Here is a 12,599-nt window from a genome sequence, read left to right as displayed (position 1 = left end):
TCTTGGGTTTTTAATGTATCACTGGCAGAGTAAAGTCCTATGTTTAAATCCAAACTTTTATCCCATAAAGACTAAGAAGTGACACTGCTTCATCTTGTACATTGTCTGAATTATAAAATGGTTAAAAGCTATAAAATATCAGGGCCATTGTGCTTGCATATAATTCTGAGAGACCACAGTTAAAAAAACCAACTTAAGGTCCACAAATTATAAGTCACTATATATGGCCTTCATGAATAATGAAGAAAGAGGTTTATGGGGAGTTTTGTTTGTGTTTTTTTGTCTTTTCCTTTATGTGACTTCAGAAAGATGGAGTGTATCATATGTGCTGTCTCTTCTATTAAATCACTTGTAAAATGGCTTAGACTTGTCCTGTCATCTGGTGCACTTATGCAAAATAAATGTGTCCTATGCTCCGGATAAGTGTCTTCCTTTTGGTGAATAGTTTTTAAGCTTTTTAAATTTTGTATCCAAACACAATTTGAAGTGTCACCCTTTCCACTCTAATGGTCAAAGCATCTATTTAGGTGATACCAGCAATGTGTTTTCAAAATGGTGCAGCTGGAGCCAGAACCATTTTTGCTTTGAGCACATTTGTTTACAGGATATCAGAGCTATCTGTAATTGCACATCTCACTGCAGTGAGCATTTAGCACATAGTCATTCATTTGAATTCTGTTTTTCGTAACATCTGCAGTTGCATAAGATTCCTTAGGGGAAAAGAAAAAAACTAGCACTAAAGCCTAGCTGTAAGGAAGCATACAGTCAGATTTCTTTGTTTTCAAGGCAAAAAAAGCTAAAACAGCTAAAAAAGCTAAAACTTCATAGCATCTTAAATTTATGTGTTTTTTTCTTTCTCTGATTATTACTTACAATGAAGATTCTAGTTCTCCAGACACTTTTGCTCATCCCTTAACTATGGCTGTGGTCTCTCTTCCATGGAACTACTCACATCTAAAGGTAAGTACATAGGTGTTTGAAAAGTATGCTGTTGTAAATAACTTTAAGTTCCAGTAATCTAGCCTGATAATGCCCAGAGGTGCAAATCAGGATATACAGCCTGTGGCTCTGGGCTCTTAAGAGAAAAGAGGAGAGAATTCCTTCCTTAAAAATGCAAATGGAAAGTTGAAAAAGTTGTGAAGCAACATGCCATCACATGACTATGGTGAAGAATTGATCCCGCTTTGCTCTTTTCATGTGAGATTTTTAGTTATTACTAATATAGTTGTTGGGGGGTTTTTTGAGCAAGGGGAAGGTAGGGGAAGAAGGAAACAGGAAGAGTGAAACAGAGAAAGCTCATTAATTGTTTAGGTGGTAAATAGCAACTCGGAAGTAACACTCAGAAGACAACTAACATACTCAGCATTGAGAAGGCATGTGAACGGGATTGGTCCCCACCTTCCAAATACCAGAGAATATTGTAGTGGTCAAGAGGAAAAGTGGGGCTTGCAGCTGGTCAAGAAGAAAGTGACAATGACAAGTACAAGAGTTTTTCCTTTATGAGTCATAAAGAAAGTGGTCAGATCTTTAGAGAGCTTTTATGTGAAAAGTGATAATTTTAGAAAAGACCTGAGTATCTAGAACCAGGGAGAAGGCTGCTTCAAGGATGGTTTTAAATGAACAAAAATATGTTGGTGGTTTGTTTCAAGACGAGTGAAAGGTGAGGATAAATGATATTTCTCTCTTCAACTCACTCTGGAGCCTGCTGTGCTGACAGAAGTACAAAGTTAGTTTCATTAGTACAGGAAATATGGCTTAGAAGATACAGAGAAAACAGATATATGTAATTTTAGTGTCCCTGAAGTTCAGCATTGTTATTACCATGCTAAAAGTACTGTCTGATCAAGGACCCCATCTGTCTAGTAGGTTTCTAATCAGTAAGATGCAGTGTTACTGAAAAGATGAATTCATTTACTATCTTACAGAGTACACTAGGTAAGAAATATACCTTAAGCTACCCACAAAGATTTGGGGCCAGTTCTTCACTTGCATATTTCCTTTTAACTTTGAAAGAGATTTCATACTTGCGCATATGCAGTTGCCTGCATGCACTTGACTTAGATACCACCCTATTTGTTGCATGTTTCAGGTCATTATGACAATATACACTGAATTAAAGAAAATATTTTATTAGAGCTATAATAATTGTTCCTGGAGATGTTGCCAATTAGAGATCAAATTTCTGAGAAATATATACCGTGATCCTTTGTGCATGTGAAATCATTTTGTATAAATTTTTGTACATTAAATGTGTGCAGTAGCTAAAGGAACTCTGCCAGGATTACATAAGGATCTAGGAAGGGCCACTAGTGCTGCTTACAAGATGAGCAGTAAGTGCTCAGCTGTAGGCCAGTATATATAGTTGGTGTTTTCCCTTAGTATCTTTTGTTTGAACAGTGTTACAGTCAGTCATATGTAAAGTCCTGTACAGTGGTCCTCATTAAGAATTTCTATGTCACAGTATCTAGGAAAGTATGACGGTTTCTCGCATTTGAAAAAAAAGCAGTATCCTGACTAGCATGACACAATAACTCTGCATGTATTGACATTTTAGTGGTGTTTGTGTGGGTTTTGCAACATTCAAATGAATGCCATTGAAGCTATTCTTCTTTCCCTCTCCATTATCTATTCTAAGTTGATTCTCCCTATTCTGAGTGATTTATTTTATAAAAATCCTACTCTAGAGTGCTTTGTAAATTCTACATTTTGTGCCCAGTAACTTGTTACAGCAGTCACCCCTATATTTCATCATAGGGTTTTTTGTAGTGCTGGTAATGACTGGTAATGCGAGTGTGTTATTTTTGAGAAAGGAATTCTAGATAATTTGGAAATAATTCTGATTCTCAGTTTTGGAGAGCTGCACTGATGGCAGTGGGACCTTTTGTGGTGGGTTGGCCTTAGCTGGACGCCAGGTGCCCACCGAGCTGCTCTATCACTCCCCTCCTCAGCAGGACTGCGGGGAGAAAAGAAGCCAGACCCAATACACCTTTATATTTACAAGTCAGATGTTCAGAGGTGCCTGAAGGATCTCAGCATTGAATTCCCATTATCAAAAGAGGAACCAAGAGGCCTGACATGAAAAGCTGGGGATTTTAAAGACCTTGTTCACTTTTGGGAAAGGAGCTTGTAGCCATTGGGGACCTTTTCAGTATTGTTTTTAGACTCCACAGGGTTAAGCTAGTGGAAAAGAGTAGTGTTTTAAAGATTTTTTCCAAGTGTCAGCAACCCCCCTAAGCCCTGAAGACTACACAAAGCATTTTAAAGCAAGAACTTCTTACAAAATACATAGAATATACATAATGCATGGAATGCAATTGTCTGGAATGACAATTTGCTCATACTGCTGTCACTTCTCAATATTTAATTCATCGGAAACTGATGCTGATGACATGTTTTCCACTTGCCATTTGTGTTCTCTGTATTTCCTGTGAAGCAAGACTGCTAAGCCTTAACTGTAAGTATTTGTTCTTCGTACATTGCCATCAAATGTTTTACCGGTTTTTGGTTTTATCACCCATTGATATGAAGCACTGTAACATGTCTGAAAAAGTGGGAACAGTCTGGGAAATTTAAATTGGTCTGAATAAACAGAGCGTGTCTCTGATCTAGCTGAAGATGTCCCTGCTCATGGCAGGGGGTTGGACTAGATGACCTTTAGAGGTCCCTTCCAACCCAAACTGTTCTATGATTCTGTGAAAAGGAATAAAATTTGTGATAGCGAGCAAAGGAACCTGGGATAAATAGCTCAAGGATCAGATGTGTTAGTATCATTTTACAGGGAAATGCTTTCAGAGATATGACTTCACATTGTGTTTCATATGCTGAAATGCTTAGTGTAGTTGTAACACCATTGAAACATTTGCTATTTCTTCAGTCTTTAGATTGCTTATACTTTGCTGGATGCCATATTTTCTCTATGTCTGGAAGCATACCTTAATTACATAATGTTTTGGATGGCACATCTCACAGAGTTTTGGTTGACAAAGTAATGATTTGGATGGTAAAACAGATTACAGAAGCCTGTTTATATTATTTAATCCATTAAATTCTAGATAATCCTCATTAGAGGCCCAAAAGCCTTACACTGATTATTGTTTTTCAGTTCAAAGTAGACTTTGGTGGATTTAAATCAAATCCCACAAATGCTACCTGGAAGCTGACTTATTTTTATGTCAGTTTCTACATAACTTAAAATATGGCCCTGGTTTCTAGCAGAAGCAGCAGCAGAGTAGAAACAGAGCAGATGTTTCTCTGATTGTATCTAGGGATATGTCAATGGTATTCTTAGAAATAGAGAAATTTTGGCTTGGCAAACTGCTGGTGGCATTTTTCTCCTCATTAAAACATCAGATTGATAAAGTCCATGTACTGCTCTGTTCCAAAATGTTCAGGCTTCTTTAAATATTAGCATTCTTATGATTTCATTGGCACTGCAGGCTTCTAGGGAACTCACTTTTTACAGATCTTTTCCTTCACATCTTTCCTTCCATCAACCTGACAAGTGAGAAAAAAGTCACCCCTAAGATTGCCAGTTGTGGCTGCTGCTGAAGGCAAGGGATTACAGTGAATACTTAAAATTTGGTTCCAGGAAAGCTTTTTCCTTTTTGGGGCTATGCCCTGTCTCTCTCCCAGTTAACAGAAAAGCCAGCACTTTCTTAGATTTAGGAATGTTCTGTGTCAAAATTCTCTAACTTCAGACAGCATAGCCAGGGAAGTGACAGCTTTATATGTATCCCTTTGTAGAAGACCTCAGTAGTGTTGTAAATCCGGAGTTTATTCACAACTGTTGTGCTCATACATTGCTATAAAAGCAGACTGATCTATCATGTGACGTGCAAACTACTGTTTTCACACTTAGGACATCAATCTGTAAATTTGAACCAGTAAATCTTCTTGAACGTGAAGACAAAATTGGTACTCATTTCATAAACACATTGGCTATGTATATTATGTCTAATGCAGCAAATGTTCCCCTAGAGGATAAACAATGTCATCCACAGCTAAAGTGTTGTCTTTTAATGACATGGTTCATAAATTATAATGTCATTAGGAAGTTAGATTCAAACCATTTAGAAAAGCAAAATGAGTGTTTGAAATGTAAATTAGAACTTGGATCTTTTTTTCTGCCTCTTTAGCATCAGTGTAAACTCAGCTCTTACAAGGTGGTGTTTGCCTCTGTCAAAGCGGGATACTCAAGAGCACATGAGCAGCGCGTTGGTGAAGCCTTCCAGCAGGGGTGTCCTTGTTGGCTGACCTTCTCTTCTCTCTGTCTTCTGTCTGTGATGCTTCCCCATTAATTGCATTTTCTGTCTGAGTAGGATTTTTACATTTGGTAGTGTAGGATTCGTACATTTGGCAGCCTGTAAGGATCAACTTGGCTAAGGGCGTTTTTCTAGTGAGACTAAGAGTGTACACATGTGGTCTTTTCTGCCAGAAGGCCTGAGTGGTAGAAGAGACATTTCACAGCTATGATCTGATTAAATGAAGCTTATCCGTAGTTGTGTCTGAACCTCTTACCAATTCAAAGATAGAGGCGTGATTCATGCTTCTTCCTTCAGACCTAGAAAAGGTCTGCATGACTACAGATACTATCACACGTCGTATTTTAGCCGTGACCTGAATGAGTAAAATTGTCAGGTGTCCCAATCTTGATTTCTAGAGGAAAGTAAGATGACCGTGGCTTTCAGATCCATTCATTAGAAAGAACTCCTCTGTGAAAGCTGGGACAGGAATAGGTCATCTGTGAGGGACAGCTAAGAAGACAGGCACAAGTTCATACTGTGGCAAGCTGGGACAGGAATAGGTCATCTGTGAGGGACAGCTAAGAAGACAGGCACAAGTTCATACTGTGGCAAGCTGGGACAAATATGAAGTTAAGGCTTCAGGTTTCCTTTCCCTTCCTTCCCTTCCCACTGACTTTTTCAGAGATTTACAAAAAGTTTTAGCTCATCTGCCTGCACAATGACTTATGTCACTACCTCATTGCTACACAGAGATCAGTGGCTCAGTTGCAGGCCTCATCTGTATTTTTCAAAGGTTACCATTGGGAGAGTAAGTGACAAGTCCTCACTGCAGCAGCTTCCAGCAGTACGACGACAACAGTGTTGCTATCTTCCAGTGGATGCTATTGCCTCCACTATTAAGACATCAGGATGCTGACAAGAAATCAAGTGCAACTAGCTCATCCTGAATCACAGCAAGGTCTAATTGTGCTGTGAGATGATGCTTTGACTACCTGTCTGAGATACTGTTTCCAGCAGTATACAGACCTCTGTGTCACTCTATGAAGCCTTGGCATCCTGTCTGAAATTGGATAACCAGGTAGCATCAGTATCTACTAATGCCTTATTTAACATTTAGCTTGCCTGGAAACTTTGTCTCTCCCTGCTGGGCCAGGACCTGATAAAGCAAACAGTGAATTTTGTTGAGATCTTGAACAAATCTCAGCTGCTTCCATTGAAGCTGGCTGGCTGAGGCTGTTAGGAGCCCATCAGTCACTGAGCCCCTATCCAGCTTTGCATCTACTTTTCCAACAGGATCATCTTCAAAGTCATGAATTGTCTGAGTGAGTTGAATCAGGTAGAAAGCAGTTGTCCTTCCCTAAACCTGTGCTTTTGTTACCTACTAATGTTGCCTTCCTGTATCTACCTAGCAGTAATGTCAGCAAAACAAGCAAATTTAATAGAAAGTATATTTTCAAAGGATCTTCCCAGGCATTTGAAGCTACGGAAGCTAAAGTGATGCCTTGGGGGCAGGGTGGGGGGTGGGAAGCAAGCTTCTGGCATGAGTAATCCCAGCTGCTGTCAGTAATATCATGTGTTGTTGGTAATATCATGCGGGTAATGGCTGTAAGACTGAGCACATGCTCAGGATTCTGGATAAATAGTTGAGATTAGTTAAATTACTTGCTTGATTCTAAAATTGTAGTCCACTAACCAGTTGCAAATTATCTGTATTTTGTTTTCTGAATAACAGATGTGTTTGGAAAGCATCGTATTTCAGAATTATGGAATTGTTTTTAACAGAACTCAGCTTCCCAAGGAAGTGTTTTTCAGAATTGGCTTCGGGAGGGAAGAAGAAGTCTTTTAGATACTCCAGTGTCTTTCCAAAGAATGCAGCTACAGCTCCCTTCTCAGGGAACTGAGAAATTACCATATATGATTATAGATAGCTATAGATCATGAGCTGTTTGCTGTTTTATTAGGAACATTATCCCTACAAACTTCAAAGGGTAGCAGACCCTAGTTGTTGGCAGCTGCCACTCCTGGAGCAGGAGAAATGAGTATAATCCATCTAAGAGGACTCTGTGACTAAGGAGCAGAAAAAGGCTTCGCACACTGTCACAGCCATCTCTGACCCAGACCTAACTACTTATAAAAGCTCAGAAGCTGCAGTGGCAGTTCCATTTATCTCATAAAAATATTGGCAGTTGAAAAGAGAGTTTGGTATTTTGAGGATTTGGCTTTCAAAACAGCCTTGGAATTTTATGTACCAGTCTGGAAAGTGGTGCAAGAAACTCTGAAAGAAATTGTCTAAAAAAAGTAGCCAGAAAATGCACATGGGAGTAGAGCGAGTGGGCTACCAGAAGTGGTGAATGCCTGGCCTGACTTCAGGTGTCATCAAAGCTGCCATTGGCTTCAGAAGGCCTTAAATCAGGAGTAAAAGTCTGATGTCAAGAGCTGCATGGCGATCTCGTTCAGACTAGTATCACCACACCACCAGGAAAGATTATATTCAACTACATGAAATCTTCTGTACTTAGAGACTACACATTGCTTTTAGCCCCATCTCATGATCAGTGTGGTAAATTCAATAGGACTTGGAGAACAGACTTACTCTAGTTTATCCTGGAAATAAGGGTACAATTATGAAGAGAAGAATCAGTGAAAAGACAAACAGTTCATGTTTATTTTGTATGCCTTTTTTCCCCCAAGAAATCCCAATAGCACAAAAATAAAAAGATAGACTGAAAAAAGTAATAAGAACAAGGCCAAATTACACTCAGAAATACATCTTTTTAGTCCTGCCTTCTGTTTCCTTTTTCACTTGAAGGCAAAAGAAAAGTGTTATTAAAATTTCCCAATGACAACATATAGCCCTAGTGGCTACTACCATTGACTCTGAAAGGCGTAAGTCTCAGAAGGGATGACATAAAATGCAGTCTTTACTCAAATTCTAGTTGATAGGATGCAGCTGAGGTACTTTGTTTTAGGAAGAAACAGGTTCAAAAAGTTTCAAGGATGAATATGCTTTTTATTTTCAAGAATTATTGATATGAATCATGTAGGCATAACCTTTTTAGTGAATGTAGTTATAGATTGCATATTTCCATTATTTTAATTTTTATTTCATTCCATTTTCCTGCCTTGGTTCAACCACATAGGAAACAGGAATAGCAATATTGGACTTTGAGAAAAATATAGAAAAATAGGGAGAAATCACTTTGATTAGACTAGAATACTCTTTGGAGACCAAAGGATTTTTTTCTGCAGAAGGACTGAAGTAGACGTTTCAGAAGTTGCCAGTCAAGAGACACCTAAAAAATAGTAACAGAGCTATCTTGCTCTTCTCTCAGCGTGCAGAACAGTAGCCTGAGAGATGAGTACTGTAGAGAGGGAGATGTTTTTGGAGTTCAGCTGCTTTTACTGACCCCTTTTTCCCTTCCTGAATGTAATGTCTACAGGCCAAGAACCATGATTATTCGGCAAGACGAGAGTTCCCAAAAGTTTTCATGGTTTCATCAGCCCAACATGTAACTTTAACATACCTGCAGTTATGAAGCTGTCATTATAGCATTACATCCAAAGGGCATCAAAGGAGCATTTCCTGTTGAATTTCAGGGGAAGGGGCATTGGATCAAGACCTTTTGTGTTTACTCATAAGTACTCAGAAAACTTTTCAACAGAAGATCTCTGCAGTAGATAGAATCGGAGAGGAAAAGGTAGCAAGTCTGAGTACTCACTACTGATAATACTAGCCCCCATTTTACATTAGGCCCCTGCATGTTACTGTATGTTATTGAGGATTAGGCAATGAATAACACTGATGAGAAGATTATCCTCTTTCTCTGTAACTGGAGCTACACAATATTTTTTGTTGTTTCATAGTCTACAATCCTTAATCTGCTTTTCTTCCAGGCCTTTTCCCCAGTCATTGAAAAGGGGAACTGATATGTGTGCAAGAACCAGAGATGGTACAGGGCCTAGCACATAGCCCATGAGATGCTACTATCAGCGAGAAGTCTGACTGTGGGGAGGCAGGGTCTGTGATGTGGTATAAAAAAAAACAAATTGATGGGAGTCCTCATGGGTGCAACAGGAAGAGCCAGATTCAGAAACTTTATTTATTGCACTGTGAGGATGCCCTTTTGTGTTGCATATAATCTGACTTAATTGGGGGCTGTTGCCAAAAAGAGGTGATCCCATTCTTTCTTCTCTCTTCCTGTGCATCACAAGTGGCAAGCCCTATCCGATCCTTTATATCATGTGAAATAATCATAGAGCTATGTAGTGAGTCAGATAAACCTGCTGATCTGATAGAAAATACACCCTTCTTTTTTGTAGATTAGTTATCTGGTGGATCAGTGAACCAGAACAGGTCACTCTAAAACCTCATAATTAATAGATCCAGTTTTACATTGGTGAAGGAAAGACACAGAGTAGAAAAGTGGGACAGTGAGAGATGCCTGCGATTATGTAAGATTAAACAGAACATGTAGATGCACTCTGAAAAATAGCAGGTAGCTATCTAGGACAGACTCAATTCTAGGATCTCATAGTCTATAGGACCTTTCTGTACCTATTTCCTTTCCACTCAACAGATACGTAAATGCTTTTGTATTTTTCTTTCCAAAGCATTGCAAATACAATTGACTAATTCAACAACACAGTTCCTCTCAGGATTTGGTGTAGATTCTGGTGATGACTTGCCCACATATCACTCCTGTGCTGTTGCCAGCTTCCTTTTGTCTGCTTTTGTACCACTTCTGGTGTCTTGTAAGGCCTACAGAATGGGGCTGACTGCAGTGGGCTTTTTGAATGGAATATGAGTGAATTCCTCTTCCTCACACAACTGAGGACTGAGACAAAAATGTTAAGAGTTATCTAGGTGGTAAATGATGCTGTTGGTTTTGTTTTGATCAAAACATTCAGGTAGTTGAGCTAAAGCATGCAGCCGTGCTCACACACGCGCAATTCTTGCTAACAGCTTTCTTGTTGCTCTGCTTTTTTCCTCGGAACTCTTCCCTGTAGCATCACTGAAAGTTACATTATTAATTTCTATTATTAATTAACATACCAAATCAGGAAAACCAGCTACTATTTGGCATAATTTTAATTTTAGAAGTTTTTGTTTAATGCAGTTTTAATGCTGGAGTGGATGATTGGACCCCAGTTCAGGACTCCCCAGTACAAGAGACATGGACATACTAGAGAGAGTCCAGCGAAGAGCCATGAAGACAATGAAGGGACTGGAGCATCTCTCCTATGAAGAAAGGCTGAAAGAGCTGGGACTGTTCAGCCTGGAGAAGAGAAGGCTCAGGGGGATCTCACCAATGTATATAAACACCTGACAGAGTGCAAAGAGGACGGAGCCAGGGTCTTTTCAATGGTGCCCCGTGACAGGACCAGAGGCAATGGGCAGAAACTGACACACAGGAGGCTCCCTCTGAACATCAGGAAACACTGTGTCACTGTGAGGATGACCGAGCGCTGGCACAGGTTGCCCAGGGAGGTGGTGGAGTCTCCATCCTTGGAGGTATTCCACAGCCGCCTGGACACATTCCTGGGCAACTGGCTGTAGGTGTCCCTGCTTGAGAAGGGGGTTGGACCAGATGACCTCCAGCTGCCTCTTCCAACCTCAGATGTTCCATGATTCTGTAACCTCCTGTTTTTACTGAGTTTGAACTTCTATCACTTATGCTTACAACTCTTTCTGATGATAAAATACACAGTAATATGATTTCCCAATGTGTCTGACTGTTCTGTATGATTCACCCACAAGAAGAAATACCAGAATTACTGCCATATGCACTCTGTCTTTAATCTTACAAAAATAAACATTGAAGCCAGTGAGGGTGAAGCAAATTGCTCAGTTTCCTAAAATAGAACAAACAGCAACATGTTATCCTCTTCTTCATCATGCAGAAGTAACTGAAGAATTCTCTGCTAGTAATTAATATGGAAAAAGCGAAAGAGAAACAAGGCAAAACCTATATGAATATGGAGGCAATTTAGGAAAGATTTTGCAATATGTAGTTAAACCCCCAAATCTTAAATGTCCCGTTCTCAGAGTTAGCTCCAAGAATAACATTGTACTCCGTGATCTAGCTGCCACGAATAGGACTTTCAGTAGCTTTACCAAAGGCTCTATTCATCAAATTTAAGGGCACAGGCAAAGGAAATGGATTCACTTCTGGACCACTTTCCACTGAATGACTTTCCACTGTGAAATTCGTAAAATAAACAGTCTGAATGCTGCAGTACTGTGGCTACTACCAGTTGCAATTGGATAGGACCACTGCACAGTTTTTCTCAGGCTTTTAGATGAAGCTGTGGTCTTTGTGCTCCATGCTTTCTAAATGAATGTCACTAGTTCACTGTGAATTGTTATTGCATGTACACACCACATACTTCATACAGCAAGCAGGGATAGCTGAAGAATATCTAGGACTCTTGGATCTTGCCTCCCAGACTTGTGCTCCTTGTGACAGAGGGGCACTGTTACTGCGTTGGAACAATTTTTGATACGTCTTATGATGGTGTATGGATAGCTGTTTGAATTTGTTTTCCAGGTTTAAGCTTTCTGATTATTTCAATACCACGATAGAAATAGGGCTATAGCTGAAGCACAGAATCAAAATCACTGTGGCTGTTAAAGTTACAGGTTGTACATTCTGTCCTCTGACAGCACAGAATTCCTCTACAGAACATGCCTCCAAGGCTTTCTGTAGTCTAAATCAAATCGTCTGTCTTTGTGGGACTCCCTGAAAGATCAGTTGAGATCACGAGCTGTTTGGGACAGACACGTCATAGAAGAGACAGCCATGGAATAAAGTAAATCCATTTTCCTGTGTTGTCAGTCTGCCTCAGTCCTACACTATCAGCACTGGTATCATTTTAAGGCATTGCACTAACTTTTTTCCTGCTCATGTTTCTTGTCTAGGCACTAGCCTGCTTCCCGTATGGTGCAGGAACCTTCTCTCCATGTCTTCTGTAGGGCAGGTTAACTTTTTTGTTATTACACACACACATACCTTATTATTGAGCTCATTTCAGATACTCTTACAGCATGTCTGATTTTTCCCTTGTACTTCATAATTCTCATCCCTTTTATCTTTAAAGTTTAACACTCTGCTAACATCAGTTAAGCAACTTTTGAGACAGCCCACTTGAAGGAAAACAATATAAATAAAGCTGTTCTGTCACCTCAGAAGTGCCAGAGGTGTGGACAGTGCTTTATAAAGTCATCTGTTCTTCAGCTGCTGGGAATGCAATGTGACAGTGCAATCTCTATCTGCAGTTGGCTGTAAAAGGCAGAGGCAGTGGGAATGGGAGATTCCAGTGTCCTAGTTCTGTTCTGTAACAATTATGTTTGTGTCC

This window comes from Aptenodytes patagonicus, chromosome Z, assembly GCF_965638725.1.
Source record: "Aptenodytes patagonicus chromosome Z, bAptPat1.pri.cur, whole genome shotgun sequence".
NCBI classification, from domain to species: Eukaryota; Metazoa; Chordata; class Aves; order Sphenisciformes; family Spheniscidae; genus Aptenodytes; species Aptenodytes patagonicus.
This window is presented reverse-complemented; position numbering follows the sequence as displayed.